Here is a 17,322-nt window from a genome sequence, read left to right as displayed (position 1 = left end):
TGCAAGAGGACCTGCCCCTTTTTTTTCCCTAAAGCAGATGAACTGGTGGAATTTATATGTGGAAAAGAGCATAAGAATGATAGTAGGAAAAAATGCCTTCCCCTCCATTTGGACACAAGTTTTTTTGTAACAGCTGCATTTTGTTGAATTTTTGTTTGTTTGTTTGTTTAGAATTTATACTTTTTGCATGCTATCATGTTGCAAAATTTATGAATGAGCATTTTTCTCTAATTGAAATAAGTAGTTTTGGGGAAACAAAAGAAAATGTCAGCACTTGAGAATGAGGAGGGAGGATGAATATAGGAAAGCAAGAAAAGAGCTGAATCATAGAGTAATATGACTGTAGATGTATATGAACCTTTTTATGGACATGTCATATATAAGTAGCCAGATCATTTAGAAAATTGATATTGCTTCATTCACAACATGTTGATTTGTACCAGTTAGGAATCTGGACCTTTGAGAATACATTGTTATATTTGCAGAGAGGATAATGGTCAAATTATAACTGCAAAGCCAGTGGCCTGGATGCTCTCCTGGATTCAATCCATGTCATTTTAGCCATTTTTACTCCACTTTGGTGACTAATGTCATGGAAAGGCTGCAAAAGCATGCACAATTTTTGATCAGCCAAAGGAGGGAGTTACATACACTTCTTATATCCTTATGCCCCAAGTATTTGGGCATTCAATATGTGATTCTATTGTTGATACAAAGCAAATGACAAGTTGAACCCAAGAAAAACTTATGCTCAGAGGAAAATGAAAGTTATTGTTATCTTACATATTTCTCATCCTAACAAAGGCATTTCTCAGTCAGAGCTGGTGCTTTTTAAATTACTAGTTTCTTCACAGAATGCTTGTAGTCAGTATTTTATAGAATATACATGATAAGGAAAAGTTATTCGGTATTTAATTTTTTTAAAAATATGAGTTTAAAAGGTACAGTTTCCTTTCATTCCAGAGATTACATGAAAATAGCAGTAGTCAGACAACTTTGTAGTCTGATAAAGGTGTTGTTTTCATACATTCACTGTACAGACATCACAATACAACTCACTTGATGTGCTAACCTCAGTTGAAAAAAAAAATCATCTTTGTTTATTTGAGCTTTTCATGTTGACAAGGGCGAGTCTATGTTCACAGACTGTTGTGCACTATTATGCTATGAAGCAGTTCTTTGTAATAAACACTGAATGCATTTTTAAGGAAATCTCTCATTGAGATGAGAGCTGTATTTTTTTTGTGCTGTGACTTATAACCAACCAAATTAACTATCAGTAATCATGGTGGAGGGAAAGATAACAACTAACTCCCAAGGAAGAAAAAATGAAATTATCTCAAACTGTATGAGGAGCAGCTGAGGTCACTTGGTGTGTTCAGCCTGGAAATGGAGATTGAGGGGAGACGTCATTGCAGTTACAACTTCCTTACAAAAGCAAGAGGAGGAGCCGGCACTGATCTCTTCTCTGGGGTGACAGGACCCAAGGGATTGGCCTGAAATTGTGTCAGAGGAGATTTAGAAAAAGGTTCTTCACCCAGCGGGTGGTTGGGCATTGGAACAGGCTCCCCAGGGAAGTGGTCACAGCACCAAGCCTGTCTAAGTTCAAGAAGTGTTTGGACAATTCTCCTGGGTACGTGGTGAGACTCTTGGACTCTTAGAGACTGTGCAGGGCCAGGAGCTGAACTTGATGATCCTGATAGGTCCCTTGCAACCCAGCTGATTCTGTGATAAGTTTGCAAATAGGCACTTTAAACACATCCTTCTTAGCCATTTTTGTTTTGGGGGATAAAAGCAAGGAAAGTCTAAAGTTTTCAGTGAATAGGCTGTTAAGGATATTGTAACATTTAGTAATTTTAACAATATTGTGTTTATGTGTTAGAGAAGTGGAAATAGGTGGCTATTAGGTTCCTGACAAATGAATTATGGCCTAGACACATATGCTGGAAGCTGACCTAACATTTGACTCTGTATAGTTGTCATAGCAGCAACCTGAATAGAGCAGATTGGTACAAGTGCTGATTGCAGAACTGGATACAGGTTCTGTGCTAATGCAATACATCTAAATATTAATAAAATTGCACATGTACTGCCACTAGGAATTCACTGCTATAGTGTTTCCTTCCATTTATATCTAATTCTTAAATTTTTAAAGAAATTGAGATTTGTGAGGAGATCTTACTGATCTGCCTCCATACAATTTCTGGCACTGTTTTGCTGCATGAAATAGGGGAGTTGACATAAAGAAAGACTCTTCAAGCACCATTTTATTAGCAAAAATAGTGTCTGGCTGTTGCAGACCAGGAGCAGTTTATGTTTTGATTAAGAAAGGAAGGAAATTACTGGCGGACAAATTACAGGTAATTGTGAAACTGCTTTGGAAGAAATTAATTAAAAATCTAAATTGGAGTGAGGGCATGGACCTCTATTGCAAGATCACTGTATCTGGCTTTCAGCAGTGATGGGTAAAACACTTTTAAACCTTCATATTTGAAGGACATAGAGAATTTTGCAATTAATGCCCAGCTTCTAAGTCTTGACACTGAGGAGTTTTTTCATGTATTACACTTCATGTATTACCCCTGGAGAGCAGGAAAGAGGGAAGAAAGATACACATTTGTGTCCATGTTATTCTCTTTCCTGAACAATACAGCTCCCAGGAGGAAGTAAAAAATTTGTATGGTTTTAAAATGCTCTCTATAGTCTGTTATTTATATTGTATAGTGGCAATATAGGGCAATATATTGTATAGGGCAGATTTGGACAACATTGGTTACAGAAAAGGAAGTTATGCAAAAATAACTCACAGATAATCCTGGAGGATGCCCTGCTGAGGCAGTGCTGCTGTGGCAGAAAGCTGCAAGTGCAGAGGGAGCACAAAGAAGTGGTTTTGTGTCAGGGTGATGGAGTCCTTGTCACAGCTATTCAGTATGCAGGAAGAGCACGTCAACTGTACATCCTTGTAAGAGCTGGAGGAGAAACCATCAGGAGTTCCCTTCCTTATGGGTTTCACACAGCCTAATTTGCTCTAGAGGATGGAAGAAAAAAGGTGCTTCATCCAAGTGGCAGCCATGCAGAGGGATAGGGCCATGTCCTACTTCTGATGTATATTTACATAAGACCTGAAAAATTCCAGCTGAAAGTGCTTTTTGCTTCAAAATGGGAGGCTTGTAGAGTCTTAGAAAAGAGCAAAAGGAAGCAGATGGTTCATTTAACATAAAGCAAACAAATAGAAATTGGAATCCCAAAAGAGGCAAATGCCACTTGCAAAGAGCTCAATGCCTCTTACACTACAGAAGCTTTATTAATAATAGCATTTTGTGTTCAGACATCTCTTTGTGATTTGGTATTTAATAGGGATCAGAATGACTTCTGTACTTCAGTACTTTATCCTTTTTTATCCACCTTCAAAATGATCACTAAAATGACTGTAATGTCTTTGCATACCCACACTCTAGTTTGCATTTCAGGCCTTGTTCACTGCCATCATTTCCCCATCTAGTGATTATTTCAATTCTAGGTTGGTCTTTGGTTTGTTTTTGTGGTTCCAAATGATATGCCTTAACCACTGAGGCAAAAAAATGTTATGCAGGCACCATTTAGCTGCATGTAGATTGTTGTCAGGAGATCAAATTATGTACAAGTATGGGGAAGCTTAGCTTCCTACCCAGAATGCACTGGCCATATTGTCAAGGGGAAGAAAATAAGTGGTATGCTTTGTAATTTTAAATCCTGCTGCCTTTCAAGTCAGTGGCAAAATTCCTGGTTTCAGTAGTGCTGGATAGGGTTCTGTCATTAGCAGATGCAGCTGGAGAGGATGGTGAGTATCACAGTGCAGCCCCCTCCCTCCACACTCCAGACCAACCAACATTAAATTTGTTACATGCAATGGAAAGGAATAATGTGCAAGGCATGCAATTCAAAATAATTTCATGCCTTGGATTTTCAGTCAGGCCCCAAGGTGAAGAGCTAATTTTTCACCTCAACACAAAGATCATTAAATTAGAAAATGCTGTATTTTTCCAGGCTCTTTATGCTGAGCATGTGTAGTTGAATTTCAAGCTGCTGATTTCAGAATATACTTTAAGGCACCCTGAGCTGCAATAAGATCTTGAATGTGAGGTAAAATTTATGTCAATATAAGTTTTCTGTTCTGGAGGTTGATAAAGCTGAAGGCTCAAAAATGGAATATTGTGTTGTTTCTTGGACAGGAACTTTAAAGCAATCTTATCCCCCTTCCTACCACAGGCAAAATGAAAATGAACAGAGTTGGGAACAGCTTTCTTCCAGGTGTCTTTAACATCCATTTTATGTCAAGGAGGCAGAAAAGGAAAGGCCAGTGGAAATGTAGCTATAAGAGTTCTCTATTAAGGTCTGAAGATGGAGCTTTTAGGGTCAGGCCTTCTGCTCTTCCTGCCCCAGCCTTAAAAGCCAGGGATAGAGAGTTGTTTACTTACCCTTCCTTTCATATGCCAAGAAGATATTAAATGTGAAGCATTTTCTTGCCTCTCAGATGTTTCTATCATAGATAGGAGTGTGTCTTTCTTTTCCTGTGTTTAGCTAATGACTTCATTGCACACACCCTCCTGCCCACAGCATGGGCAGGGAACAATATTTCTGATGAGTAAATCCCTGTTATCACACAGAGTTTGGGCCAGTTTAATGAAATCAACTCAAAGCCAGTGTGCGTGAGCATAGCCTTATTTTTCAAGAGAGGCAAATTCTGGTTTAGGTTATTGAATTAGTAAGATTTAGAAGATTTTAGAGGGACATAAATTACTTCTAAATTCCAAACATCAGTTGCACAATGGATTCAGAAGTATTCCTCAATTAGAAAATGCAGTTCTGCCCACAGAAAATACATGTAGAAGTGTATGCACAGACTGCTTATGTTTGGTAGAGGAACATTTTTGTGATTCAACAACTGGCTTGATGGCCTAAATTTAGAAACATATTTTTCCAATAAAAAAATTAGACCTATAATAAGCTGTGAGAGCAGGAGCTGAATGCAGTGCCTGAGAGCAGCACCAGCTGCTAAAGAGGCTAGGCATAGGACAAGGCAGCCAAGCAGGCTGTGGCCAGCAGCCTAGGCATTGTGCCAAAAGAATTCTCCCCTGAAATGAGAATATTTGGGGAACAGATTTGCACTGCAGTACACATATTTCATGCTTATTACTCATGGTATTTCATATTAAGCTTCAGTTTTTCTGCCTCCATTAATACAGCAAATCAGAAAGTGCATTCTCCAAAGGCCAGTAAAAGTTCATTTCTTTGTTTCTTCCAATGGCATATGCTATTTTGGTTTGATGATTATGGAGTCAAAAGGCCATACCCCGAACATCATTTCTTATTTACTTAATCTTTTAAAATGCAGAACCCTCACAGTACTGAAGTTAATGGATGTGTGGCAAGTTCTATAAAAAAAAAAAATAGAGCAAGTCTTCTTCAGTAGCAAAAACATTCTTTTTTTACTAAATAGTTTGAGACAGGATGTGGAGGTCAGGTTTGTTTGGGTTTTTTTAATACCATTCATTTTAAAAAGATTTTTTTAAAACTGTCAAAGTTAAGTTTTACCTGGGACAGTGTTCATAAAAAGACAATGCAAACATATCCTACATTGAATTCATAGAAAGAATTTTGTTTTCCAGAAACAAGCTGTTCAAGTTTTAATGCAGATTTAAAATCAAATAATTAGCATTCAAATGTATCAAACACAGGGTAAAATATCTTTAAATTATCTGAATCTACTTCTGAAAAAAAGAACCAATCATTAAATGAATGCAAAAAAATAATCTCTCACTCTCTAACAGACAAAAAATCTGGGGTTTGTGTTGTTTTTTTTTTTTTTTAAGAAGATCTATAATTTCCACTGCAGTTTACCTGTGGAAGCAAAAGGATGGAATCTCCAGCAGGCTTACTTTTTATTCCTTTTCAAAGTAGATCACACAGACATTTTTAATTAGTTGAAACTGAGGAAGTTAATTCAGCATTGACCTCAAATGCTTCATGTCTAGGCTGTCATCTGTTTCTAAATGGAGAAGAATTTAATTTGGAATCTAACATAAAGTGCTTTGGCCCATTCTTCCTGCCACATGCTTCAATACATGTAATATTAAAAGAAAGTCTGGAGCAGAAGAGAAATAGGAAGAATCATTCAAAATCCAAATCATATCCTATAGTTTTCCATAGATCCTTTTTGAATGGTTACATCTCAATATCCCAGGTGTGGCAGGAGTATGGGAAAACTGTTTTGTGTCAACAAAATAGGCTGGCAGTGGTGGGAGTGATACCAGTTGTATCGCAGTAGACGAAGAGACCTATAGTGGGAAGTTTAATTTTGTTGACCATGATGATATTGTAGTAATAAATCTGCAAAGCTGGCACAAGCATTGCTCCACTACTCCCACACACTTTTCCTTGGGTGCTTCCTAAACATTTGATTCATAAGTTTAAAGATTTTCTCTGTTGGTGCTCTGGTGCCACAGTCCTTCTGCACTGAATGGAGTAATGCTGATCTATTCCAGCTGCAATGTTGCCCATCACAGTCACTGGAAAATGGCATTTTGGCAAGGGGGGAAAGAAACTCCTGCAGGAGTGTCTTACTGAGATAATTCCTTTAGCACAGTACAGATGGGCATGAAAAGTACTGAGAAAAATGCTTGATTGTGATCATAAAAGTGGAGCTGCCTGAGGCATAGCAAGGCTTGTTCTGAATGAGAGGAATACACTGCAAAGGAGGATTTTCTCTTGCTTTACATATTTCTGGTTCAGCAGTAAGTGCTGCTACGCCTTTTTCATCATGCATCAGTTTCAGTAATACAGTGGTTCATTCAGCACTATTACCTGCAGGCAAAACCACTCTTGGGGCTGCAAAAGAGGACATTGTTTTCTTGCAATTTAAGTTGTTTATCTTTTGGAAGAAAAGTCAGATATTTAGATTCCTCCATTAGTACTGCCTTTTAATAAAGAAGCAGCAAAAATGATCAGTAGCTATGATCTTCTGCAAGGTGCTGGCCTCTGCAAAGAGATTGGATTTGAGAAGGTTCATGTAGCAAGATGAGAACAAACATGACATAACCTCTACTTTATTTCCCCTGAAGTTTTATCTTTATTTTCTTCATATTTTTAGCTACTCTAATTCCAGCAGGGGCATCCTAGGCCCTGGAGCTCATTATGCAGTACATCAGGCACGTACCAAATGAAGTCTCATAGGAAAGAGCAGGTTTAGCAAACCTGTGCCCATGGTCCTGTGTCCTGAGTGATCTTAGTCTGAGAGCTCTGTGGAGCTGACAGAGGGAAGGATCCTTTCACATGCTCAGTGTCAGAGGCTGAAGGAGTTGTAGTCTTCCAAGGAAAACCTCCTTTCTTTTAAAGGAAAATGGGGGCTGGGAGGTGTCAATAGAGATAGGGATTCTCAAGGCTGACATATAAAAACCAAAAACTCGATTGATAACTTATCATAAAGTCCAAGGCAAGGATCATGCTGTGCTGCTCTTTAGGTCAGAGTAATCTAAGTCTGCCTTTGTTTTCTGCCTATCCTGAGAGAAAGAAATTCTGTATGAGGCCTGGGCCCTAATAAGTTTTCCCTCTGCTGATCCAACAGGGAGGAAAAAAGTTCCACCTGCCCTCTCTCCTGTTGTCTTCCTCTGCAAGGTAGAATATAGGGGCTGAAGATTCTTCTGTTCTTCACCTGACACCTTTGTCTGGATTTGTACTGCTTTCTCCATAGGAAATGTCATGTGTATTTTGTGAAATACACTGTCACCCATAGGAATTTTGCCAAAACTCAAAGGCATCGGCATGATTCCTATATTTAGCCAGGCCAAATCCTGCCTCTTACATGTCTGTAGCTGCCCTAGTGCCAGCCATTGTCGGACACGCAATTTAAATTCGCACTGAGGAAGTCGTTGCTGTGCACACACTGTGGTGAACTGTGCCATCTTGCACTGTGCCTCTGTCTTGTATATTGAGACAACTTTCAATTAGTAGTGGTAGAATACCTGGCTAACTAAATTATTTCATATACTAAAATTCTCTAGAAAAATAAAGAGTATGATCAGTATAACTTATGAAATAGTTTATGAATGGTGATAACTGCAAACTAAGACAAAACCACCAAGAGCTATAGAGAAAATTAACTTGCAAGGATGCTTTCTACCATTAGTCCACCTCAAATGGGATTTCTCCATTGAGTTATGCTTTTTAATATTCCTTTATTCCTGATGGGGAAAAAAATACCAAAAAACAAAACACAGCAGGGAGAGCACATTCAAAAATCAGCTATCTAGAACCTCACTAAAGAACAGTAAGTTTATCTTAAGGGCCACAGGAAAAGATAAATGCTATCCATTTCCATTTGGGCAGAGAAACACAGTCCTTTAGTAGAACAGTTTCTCTTTCCCCAGGGACTGTGCGTCACAGTTAAAGTGTAGGTGTAGCTCATCCATGTGTCCTTGCTCAACTAGCAGCATTGGTGACCTCTGAAAGCTCATGTTGCACTTCTGCTACCACAGTGGATAATGAACTGGAAAACTGACAGATTATGGACAGTGAGCCTTCTGCTTAGGTACTGCTCCAAAAAAATGGCCTCTCCAACAGCCCCTTACAACAGCCATACAATACCTCTTCCCAATGGATGTTTTTTGTACGGCAGATGATGTGGCAGTAGTGAAAAAACAAGAAAACAAGACTCAAATGCTGCAATGCGAAAACACCAACCTTTTACTTAAGGTTAACGTACCCATTGCAGTTTATAGATCATGTGTCATTCTATCAGAAATGCAGAAGTCTGGGGTTTGTTTATCTGTCTTCTACACAATAGCACCTTTTTATTTTGATCTTCTTTTTCCATGTCAGTCTCATCCTTTCATTTCTTGTTGAGCACTGACTGATGTCATTTTTGATGCCTGGTGACAACGCTGATGGTGACAGTTCATTTCAGCGTTAATAATCTGAAAGCAAAAGGAACCTACTACCATTCTAATCTGAGACTGCTGAAGCAAGGCTTTCTTTTCTTGGCTCTATACCCTGTGTCAGGAGGACAATTTGGAGATCCTTGAAGTGCTGGCAACTAACTTAATGTTTTGATAGGCACCCTTCAGGTTTCCACACCACTATTGGCATTGCAGGCAGTTCAGATGCCTAACTGGACTCTGTATTACACTCAGTTTAACTCAATTAGACTCTATCAATATTTCACCACCATCTAAAAATTTCTATTTATAGTTCTTTATCAGAAGTATGAAAAAAAAAATTATACTCAACTTCAAAGGAAAATCATCATTAATACTTAGACTTCTAACAGTGACATGTTCAGTACAGTTGCCTGTGCAGGCTAGGAGCATTTTTTCATGTAATCTCAGGCTTTCGGGCCAGAAAATTCTCCTCTGAGACTGATGTGCTCTCCATGTAATGATGAGATGATAGACACAGAGCTAAAGCATGAGTGTTCAGCTTGGCTGGAATAGCCAGCTCCAACTGAGCTACAAATTGAGTAGCATGTCACACAAGAGTGGGCTTTCTCATTTTTAATACATACTTGATTTAAGTAAGTAAAATGAAGAAAATAATGCAGAGAGCATGGCAGAGAAAAACATAGTCTAGATCTGATAACAGAGTGGGAAACAACTTAGCAGTCCCCCAGCTGCTCCTTATGAGAGGAGAAATAGTGTTCAAACCCGAGAAGAGCAATTATGTCCCTCTTGATTTCACTGCTAAGTCCACTCTTGAATTAACAAAATATTTTCCAGTCTAAGGAATATCTGTCATGAGTTCTGTGGTATTATTTGAACTTTACTTCATGTTTTATTTTAGCCAGCTTGCTCAAATTTGTGTTAAGTACTTCTGGATAAAATCTCAGGCATCTTTCTGCTGGCTGTAAGTAGACCTGATCCATAAATCTAGTGCTTTTTCCTGGAATGTTGTTTTGGAGGAACACTAAACTTAAAGGGGAAGGAATCTGTCTAAAGGTACAATTATTTTTTTTAAATCTATCTGTACTGATGGTTTTGGACACCAGGTTACAGGACTGTCAATAGATGCATCATTTTAAGGAATACTGTGAATAGCCTGAGAGATGGAAAAATACCCATGGAGAGATATTATGTGACCATATAAATATATATATATGCCTTGAAAGGTTATCAGAGAAGGACTCTTCCCCTTAAATAAAATATTGCTGTGTTATATTTTAAGTATTTTCCTAAAGAGACTATAAGATTCTAGCACTCATTTTTCAGGTTTCAGCTATAGGTTTGGTACAGCAAGTTGAAATTAATAATTTCATAAAATTAATTTTATTGATTTTTTATTAATAATCTCTCAACATAAGGACTGGAAATTTCATAGAATTTTATTCAAAATAGTTTTGAGGTAAGAAGACATGATGCTACATGGCAAAGAGGTCACATGGTTAACATTACTATGTGCAAATCCAGAGGCTGTGGCAAATGCTTTGTTTTTCTTATTGTGAATACTGAAACTCTGCTGACTTGACTGAAAATTTGGCTTTTATTCGTTCCATTGTAAGAGAAATAAGGCTTTCTGAGGAAGGTAGTATCTTTTCTTCGATCAGCTTTTGGACACAGAAGTTCTCCTGGTCATGCCTTACATTGCCTCCATGCTGAGCTTGCAGCTGTAAGAGCACATCCTACAATATTAAAAGAAGTCCTTTTACAGGACTATAAATAGTCAGTACTTTAGATATGAAGATCAGCCAATGCAAAGGACTACTCCGTAGCTTCATTTGGATTTCAAATTTAGGAAATTATGTAGGTCTATGAAACTATGGATTATGTAGGTGTATTTTCTTTTTGTTCAAGCCTCACTACTCTTGAACAGGCTTTATTTTGTATAGTTTATTTAGTAGTAATCCCTACACAAATCTTAGCAACTGGAGAGGGGAGAAAGAGTGTGAACTGGAAACCAAAACTGAAGTGAAAACTCACATCCATCATTTGCAGAATTACCATTTCTACTATTGCTAAGCACACTGAGTCAACAGCCTTACTGCAGAATTACGGGAAAATTTAGCCTACTGTGACATGCCAAAGTAATGTTTAGCTGTCCAGGCTTCCAAGATATTGGCCATAAAATAAAAAGCTGGATTAAAAACTAGAGAGTTACTTAAATGTAATTAAAGCTAATAAAAGATCCAGTGTTCTGTCAGAACAATGCGTGTCATCCAAGCAGTTGGTAGAATCATCACTCACTAAGATTACCTGACATTTCCTATTACATTACTAGGTGTGCTGTTCGATGATAACTTCATGACCTTCAGCCCACAGGGGTTGCATTTACTGTTCTCTATGTCTTCCATCTGTTGAATTCTTCCAGAGATAATTCCAACCATTTTCAAGAGTGAGGAAAATTTTATCCTGTAAGTGTAGTTTGATCTTTTAGTATATTTACCATTCCTTTAAAAAATTGAAGCTTATTAAAATTAATTGAAGCTTATTAAAATTTAAAAAAAATTTTGTTTGCTCTTGACAATATAGGGGTGTCATTTATACCAAGGATGTGACACTGGATGCACATGCTTATGCAATCAAAGTATTTTAGTTGCTAAATTCTGATCTCAGTGTAGAAAAGAGGGGAAAAGTGTTGGGGCTGGAGCCTGGTGAGGGTTGATAGGAGCAGTTAAAACAAGGGACAAAAGGAAAGTGACATTATGAGATGAGGTTGGATGAGGAAGTTGAGTGAGCTGAGGCTGGCAGTGTGATGGAAACTGTCCAGGTGGATTAAAGAACTAGTGGTGAAAGAGGACCAGATACTACTAATGAGAAATAATGTGAGTTACTGTAACCAGGAGCTGCTCTGGCTAATTATGGAACCTGGCTTTGCTCTCTGTGGGACAAGATTTTTGGGCTTAGGATACTGATGAGAGTCTGAGCACAGAGAGAAAATTTCAAATGGAACCATCAGTGTATGTAACACTGATTAAATACAAACAAGCAAACAAAAGGCCTTGAATTGTTGAAGCTGCTCAGGTATCTGGCATCAAGAGACTTGATTGGAAAGGAGAGATTAGGATTTGCTAGGCAAGAAGATTGAAACTGAGATGAAGAATAGAAGATGAGGCTGGAGAAGCAAAGAGGAAGGGGTGAAATCTCAGGGATTTTGCAAAGACAGAGCACAAGGTGTACACAACTGGTCCTGGCAACAGCAGATTGTATCTAAGAAGGAACCAGATTCTGGGTCCTTCAGTGGGAGCCAGGTTTCATGTGGCTTATCTTCCTTTAAATATGTTGCTCCATGCCGATGATGATGGTTGCTTACCCTGGCAGCCACTTCTTTGCAAAATCTGAGATGGGCAGAGAACTCCCAGCCCCACAATTCTCTGTGGATATAGCAGGGTGTCTCGTGATATAAATTCTGAGTTTGTTCCCAGTTAAAAACTTCAGAGTTTTTAAAAATTAATTTACACAAAGAGAAGCTCATTATGTTGTTATGGTTGCTGAACTCAAGTACTTTACAAATTAGGTAACTCTAGCTTAAGGTTGCCTTTGTTGCCCAAATCTCACCATCTGAAAAGCACTGATAAAAGTCCTATCTATCAGGAGTATTGTAAGGATTAATTGGGTATGCTTTGAAAAGTGTGATGTGGTTTTATCATGTTTCTATTTATTTTAGTTTTGATTTAAGAATTGTAAAATTAAATTAGTGGCATTCAAATGAGAAAAATATATGAAACGTTATCTCCTTTCTTCTAAAGCCATATTACAAGCTACTGAGACCTAACAAAAATTTTAAAGCCTGCTTTGTTTTGCAAGTGAATGAATTTTTTTTTCCTATGCTGAAAAAGTGGAAGACTGTATGCAAATAGGCTTGCCTATTTGTTTGAAGATTTATCTGCATTTGAGTTTTCCTAACCTCAAAGTGGTATTCTAAAAGATGTGTTTATTGACAAGAACAACAAGCAATCCACAGTTTTCAGTTTATCTTATTAAAAAAGGCAGTATCAAGAAATATGAGGCAAAAATGTGTTTGCCTTTCTGTCTTTTCTAATTCCTGGGGAAAAAAATCACACTGACATAGGGGCAGTTAAAAGCTGTTATTCTCAGGGTTGTTGATTTGTCGTTCTGGGAAGTACTGCATTATTGAAAGCACTAGCCCTACGTGTGTCACCATCTTTGCATTTTTGCAACACTATCATTTATACTCTTTTTGCAGAAGTTTTGTTAGCTCTGTGGTGAGCTAGCAATGTCCATGTGAGTTGATCTGCACACACACTCCCTGTTGGGATTTAGATTTACATGTTAGCAATGCCTATTGCTAACAGGGAAGCCAAGGCAAGGCTCTCTCTTAATTGGACTACACTGAATTTCTGACACTTGTGTATATAAGGGATCAAAACTAAATGTAGCACAGATTTGCCAGGTCTTTCTATTTCAACAAACTATTGCTTTTTTGGTGTTATTTTGGAGGTAGTAAAGGAGATGGGGAACAGAAGGGATAGTCACATTGCTAAAGATGCTTCCATGAAGATTGTTTGAAACGAGCTGTGTGTGCTGTGCCTCCGCTGGCAGGGGAACAAGAGGCTGGGAACTGCCAGTGAGCCTTGCTCTTTGTCCTGACAATCTGCACCAACATCATGTTGTTGTGGATGCTTATTCCTCTGTAAACTATTCATTTACTGCTCAGAGCATCAGTCAAAGCAGAGAAGGGTTTCTTCAATGTACTAGTTATGCAACAGCTCATGGAAAATTTTCTTAGGATGTACTGTCCTTAGAGGGTTACTAAATTGTGTCCCTGATTAAAAATAAAATCAAATAAATTTTTTCTATCTGCTTTTTTGTGGAAAAAAAGAGTGTTCTCTCAGTGCAGACCTTGACATGAAACTAAGAAATAAATATCTCTGGTAAATAGGAAGTTGAGGATCACAGTAAGGACCTCATGTTTCCTCTTTTCAAGCCAACAGATAAGTTTTTATTTTAGCATAATTTTGTACCTAATGAGTATTTTTCCATATTCTGATTTCAATCATTTTGCAGGTAATGTGCTCAAGACTTAGATTGCTTCTCCTCCAAAATAAATTCAGAAGAGAAATAATTTAGAGGGATGATTTATTTCCTTTGGCATATACTAAATTAAGATAGTATATGAGTATATGAGTATATGAGAGTAAGATTCTAGATGAACAAATGTTCTATCTGCACTTTGGTATGCTTCTTATTAAAGGTAAATTATAAACAGCTTAAAAATGCCTAGTTAATACTTCAAAAGTTTAGTATGTTGTTATGATGATAACTGTGTATGTTCCAGGTAGTTAGATCAAACATGTCATGAAATGGTTAGTAAAGGATTTTTAAAATAAAATTTTAAATAAATAAGCCTTTTCAGTGTAAACATTATATAGGAAGAAACAGGAGATGCTGAATAACTAATACAGAATATTTCAAAGATCTCAGATCTCAATGGAACAATACATTTAATTTCTACATTACTTTAAAATCAAAGGCATTTCGTTGAAAAGAATGAAGATAATGAATCTATGAAGAATGAATTTCAGGTATACAAAAGTAAATATGATATACATATACTCCACCCCAAGAAAAAGAGACTGACTTCTTTATCCTTGGTATGGCTGCAAGGAAAAATAGCACAACTTTGCCTTTTGAAGTACAAAACACTTCCAAAAAATGCTTAAATCCTAGGGGGATGTATGAGAGGCAACACCTAACCCCCTGGGACCAGGCTAATGGTTCATAATCCTACCAGTAGAGCTGATGCCTGAGCCTGCTCAGAAAAAGCTTGACAGAAATCCTGCCCTATTTCTGGTTGTCATGAAGACTGAGGTAAACACTTAATTAAGGATCAGATTTAAAGTCTGAAATGTATGGCAACTTATTAATCATTTAGGAACATGTCCTCTTTAAAGAGATGTGTTAATATTTAGAGGAAGCCTCCTTTTCCATAGTGGCCAAGAGATTAGAGTTCATGTGCATAACAGGAGTCCTGGTCTCAGCATCATCCTCAACTCCTTTAGCCTCCCTGAGAATGCCTTCCCTACTGGAGTGCCCAGACTCCACCTCAAGCCCCATCTCATGGCACAACACAGTGTTTTGCAGGGTAGCGATTAGTTCTGTATGAAGATTCCCCCTCGGTAGCACTCCCTTGGCTTTCTGACCTCAAAGCTGCCTGTGGATTTTGTATTGGGGAGTAGCTGGATGGGAGCTCCCAGGGCAGCACTTCTGAGAGGGAACTGAGTCATGCTCCCTTTTCCTGTGCTATCTCTGCAGCCTTGTGAATTGTGCATTTCTTCCCGCACAGTGGCACAGCTTCAGCGACGACTCCCACCGCAGTTTTGCTTGGAGCCTGGTTGCTAGGAGATGGCAGCTCTGAGTTCAGGTCCCCTCCTCACCACAGCCAGCAGAGACCCTGCATCCCAATTTCTCCGCCTCTTCACCATGTACTGCGACAAGTAGCCAGAGCTCTGCTCTCCCACTTCTTGGCCGTGTGCTCTGGAACACGAGGGCTGGTGGGCACCAAGGTGCACCAAGCGCCCATGCAGCATCCTCCAGCCAGGCTCTGCCTTCTGGGCTTTGCCAGGAGCTCAGTGCATCTGCTCTGTAAGAGGCTTCCAGTTCAGGCTTCAGTTTCCTGACTAGAGGGGCTCTGGAGGACATGTAAATTCAGGAACAGCAGTCTATGGGTTCCAGACACTGAGGATAAGGAGATAAATCCTGAGACATTGCTCAGCTGTAGGAATTAGTCCTGTTTGCACTGTGCCCCTTGAAGTTTAGTCCTTGATAATTTTGCAGAAGTTCTGCTATTGAGCTCTGTGAAAAAAAATGAAGCTCTGAGAGAGTCTATGGCAGGAAGTATCATTTAGTTTTAGACATAAGGAGGCAGAACATCTGAATCTTGAGAGTGTTAAAAATTTGGACGATGAGTTAAGCTATGTTGCCAAGATAGAACCTTACTGTGAATTATGTGATTACCTTACTATGAATATTCTCTGAGAAAATAATATATTTTCTCTCATAAGAGACACCAATGACCTTTGGAGATAAAAGGTAAATGATATTAGATTTGAATTACGGGCAAAAATATGTTGCAATTCTGGCCATTTGTTTAAGATTATTATTACTTAAGAAAATGCTTAGGAGATCACTTTGGCCAAGTGGTCTCTAAAAAAATGTAAAGTTTTGCCTTAGCTCATAGTACTGCCCAAGTGGTCCCATTTTTATTGTTTATGGAATTGTCTGATGGTTCAATGTTCTGTATTAAATATTAAAACTTCTGTTAATAGTATATATGCCTTCTCCTGAGTTATGTCAGTCATGCTTCAGGTGAGAGTCTCTTTCACCAATAAATACCTTCAAGATAGGAATGTCTTAATCTAAGAAAAGTCAATAAAGTCTTTGAGAAGTGGAACCAACAACTGCTCCTAATGCATACAGGATGCACAAGCCTTTTTACTTCAACACAGAGACTGGACACTATTTGAACTATTTGATCTCTAAGTAGAAAATGTAAAAAAGGTTTCAGATATTTTATAGAATTCTTAGTAAGTTTGGTATATTTATGAACCATAAAAGAGTTGGGCAGAGGAGAGATGCATAAAATAGACAGAAGGGTGGTAATTAAACAAAGGGGTGGTAATTTTGGCAGAATTTTTTTTTCGGTTACTTACTCTGAAAAGGTCCTTTTAAAACAAAACTTCCATAGATCCATTTTATTTGGAAACACTGAAATATGTTTTCATCAGATGAGATAGTAAAATCAAACCCATTAAAAAAGTCAAGAAACTAAGAAAATGTTCAAATACATACAGACTAAATCAGATTTTGTGTCACTGAGGTGCCTGTGGCAGCGTGAGCAGTCACACACTGATAGTTTTCCTTGTTTCCAGCTACTAAAATGCATTAAATCTTTTCTTAATGCTTCTCTTTATTTCACCTGCATCATTAATAAGGTTGCTACTGTGGCATCCTGTGATCATGAGTGGAGGTGAGGTACTCCAAGCAGTAGATACAGTAAGTACAAATGGGGAAAAATACACTTCACCTGAAACATCTCCTTTCAGGGTCAATTGAAGGGCTGTTGTGCTAAATTCTGTTAAATATTATGCAATCATCAGAGGCAAACAGAAAGCGTTGAGGAAAACTCTTAGTGTACAAACAGGCACTGCTCTAACACATCCCTACTTTATAGCCTTTGTGTGGAAGGACACTCACTCAGACTTCTCCAAACATAGAAATGCAGTTTTATACCATTCCTCTATTCCTTCTGTCATTTGTGAGACTAATACATCATCATAAGTAGATGGTGCATTCTGTATTGATTCATCTTATTGAGAAATATATGATTCTCTGACTT

The 17,322-nt window shown here is 38.1% G+C and overlaps 1 protein-coding gene and 1 long non-coding RNA gene across 4 annotated transcripts in view; one reads left to right on the top strand and one right to left on the bottom strand.

The window, feature by feature from the left end:
* LOC310912114 overlaps positions 1–17,322 on the bottom strand; it is a 219,119-nt gene that overhangs the window by 167,572 nt on the left and 34,225 nt on the right. The window lies entirely within an intron of this gene.
* Positions 1–17,322, top strand: part of NOL4 (nucleolar protein 4) — a gene marked incomplete at both ends in the record, with an annotated part of 188,624 nt that overhangs the window by 160,444 nt on the left and 10,858 nt on the right. The gene's annotated exons all lie outside the window — the stretch shown is intronic.

The sequence above is a fragment of the Zosterops lateralis genome (genome assembly GCF_965231275.1).
Source record: "Zosterops lateralis genome assembly, chromosome: 1".
Lineage (NCBI taxonomy): Eukaryota > Metazoa > Chordata > Aves > Passeriformes > Zosteropidae > Zosterops > Zosterops lateralis.
This window is presented reverse-complemented; position numbering and strand designations above follow the sequence as displayed.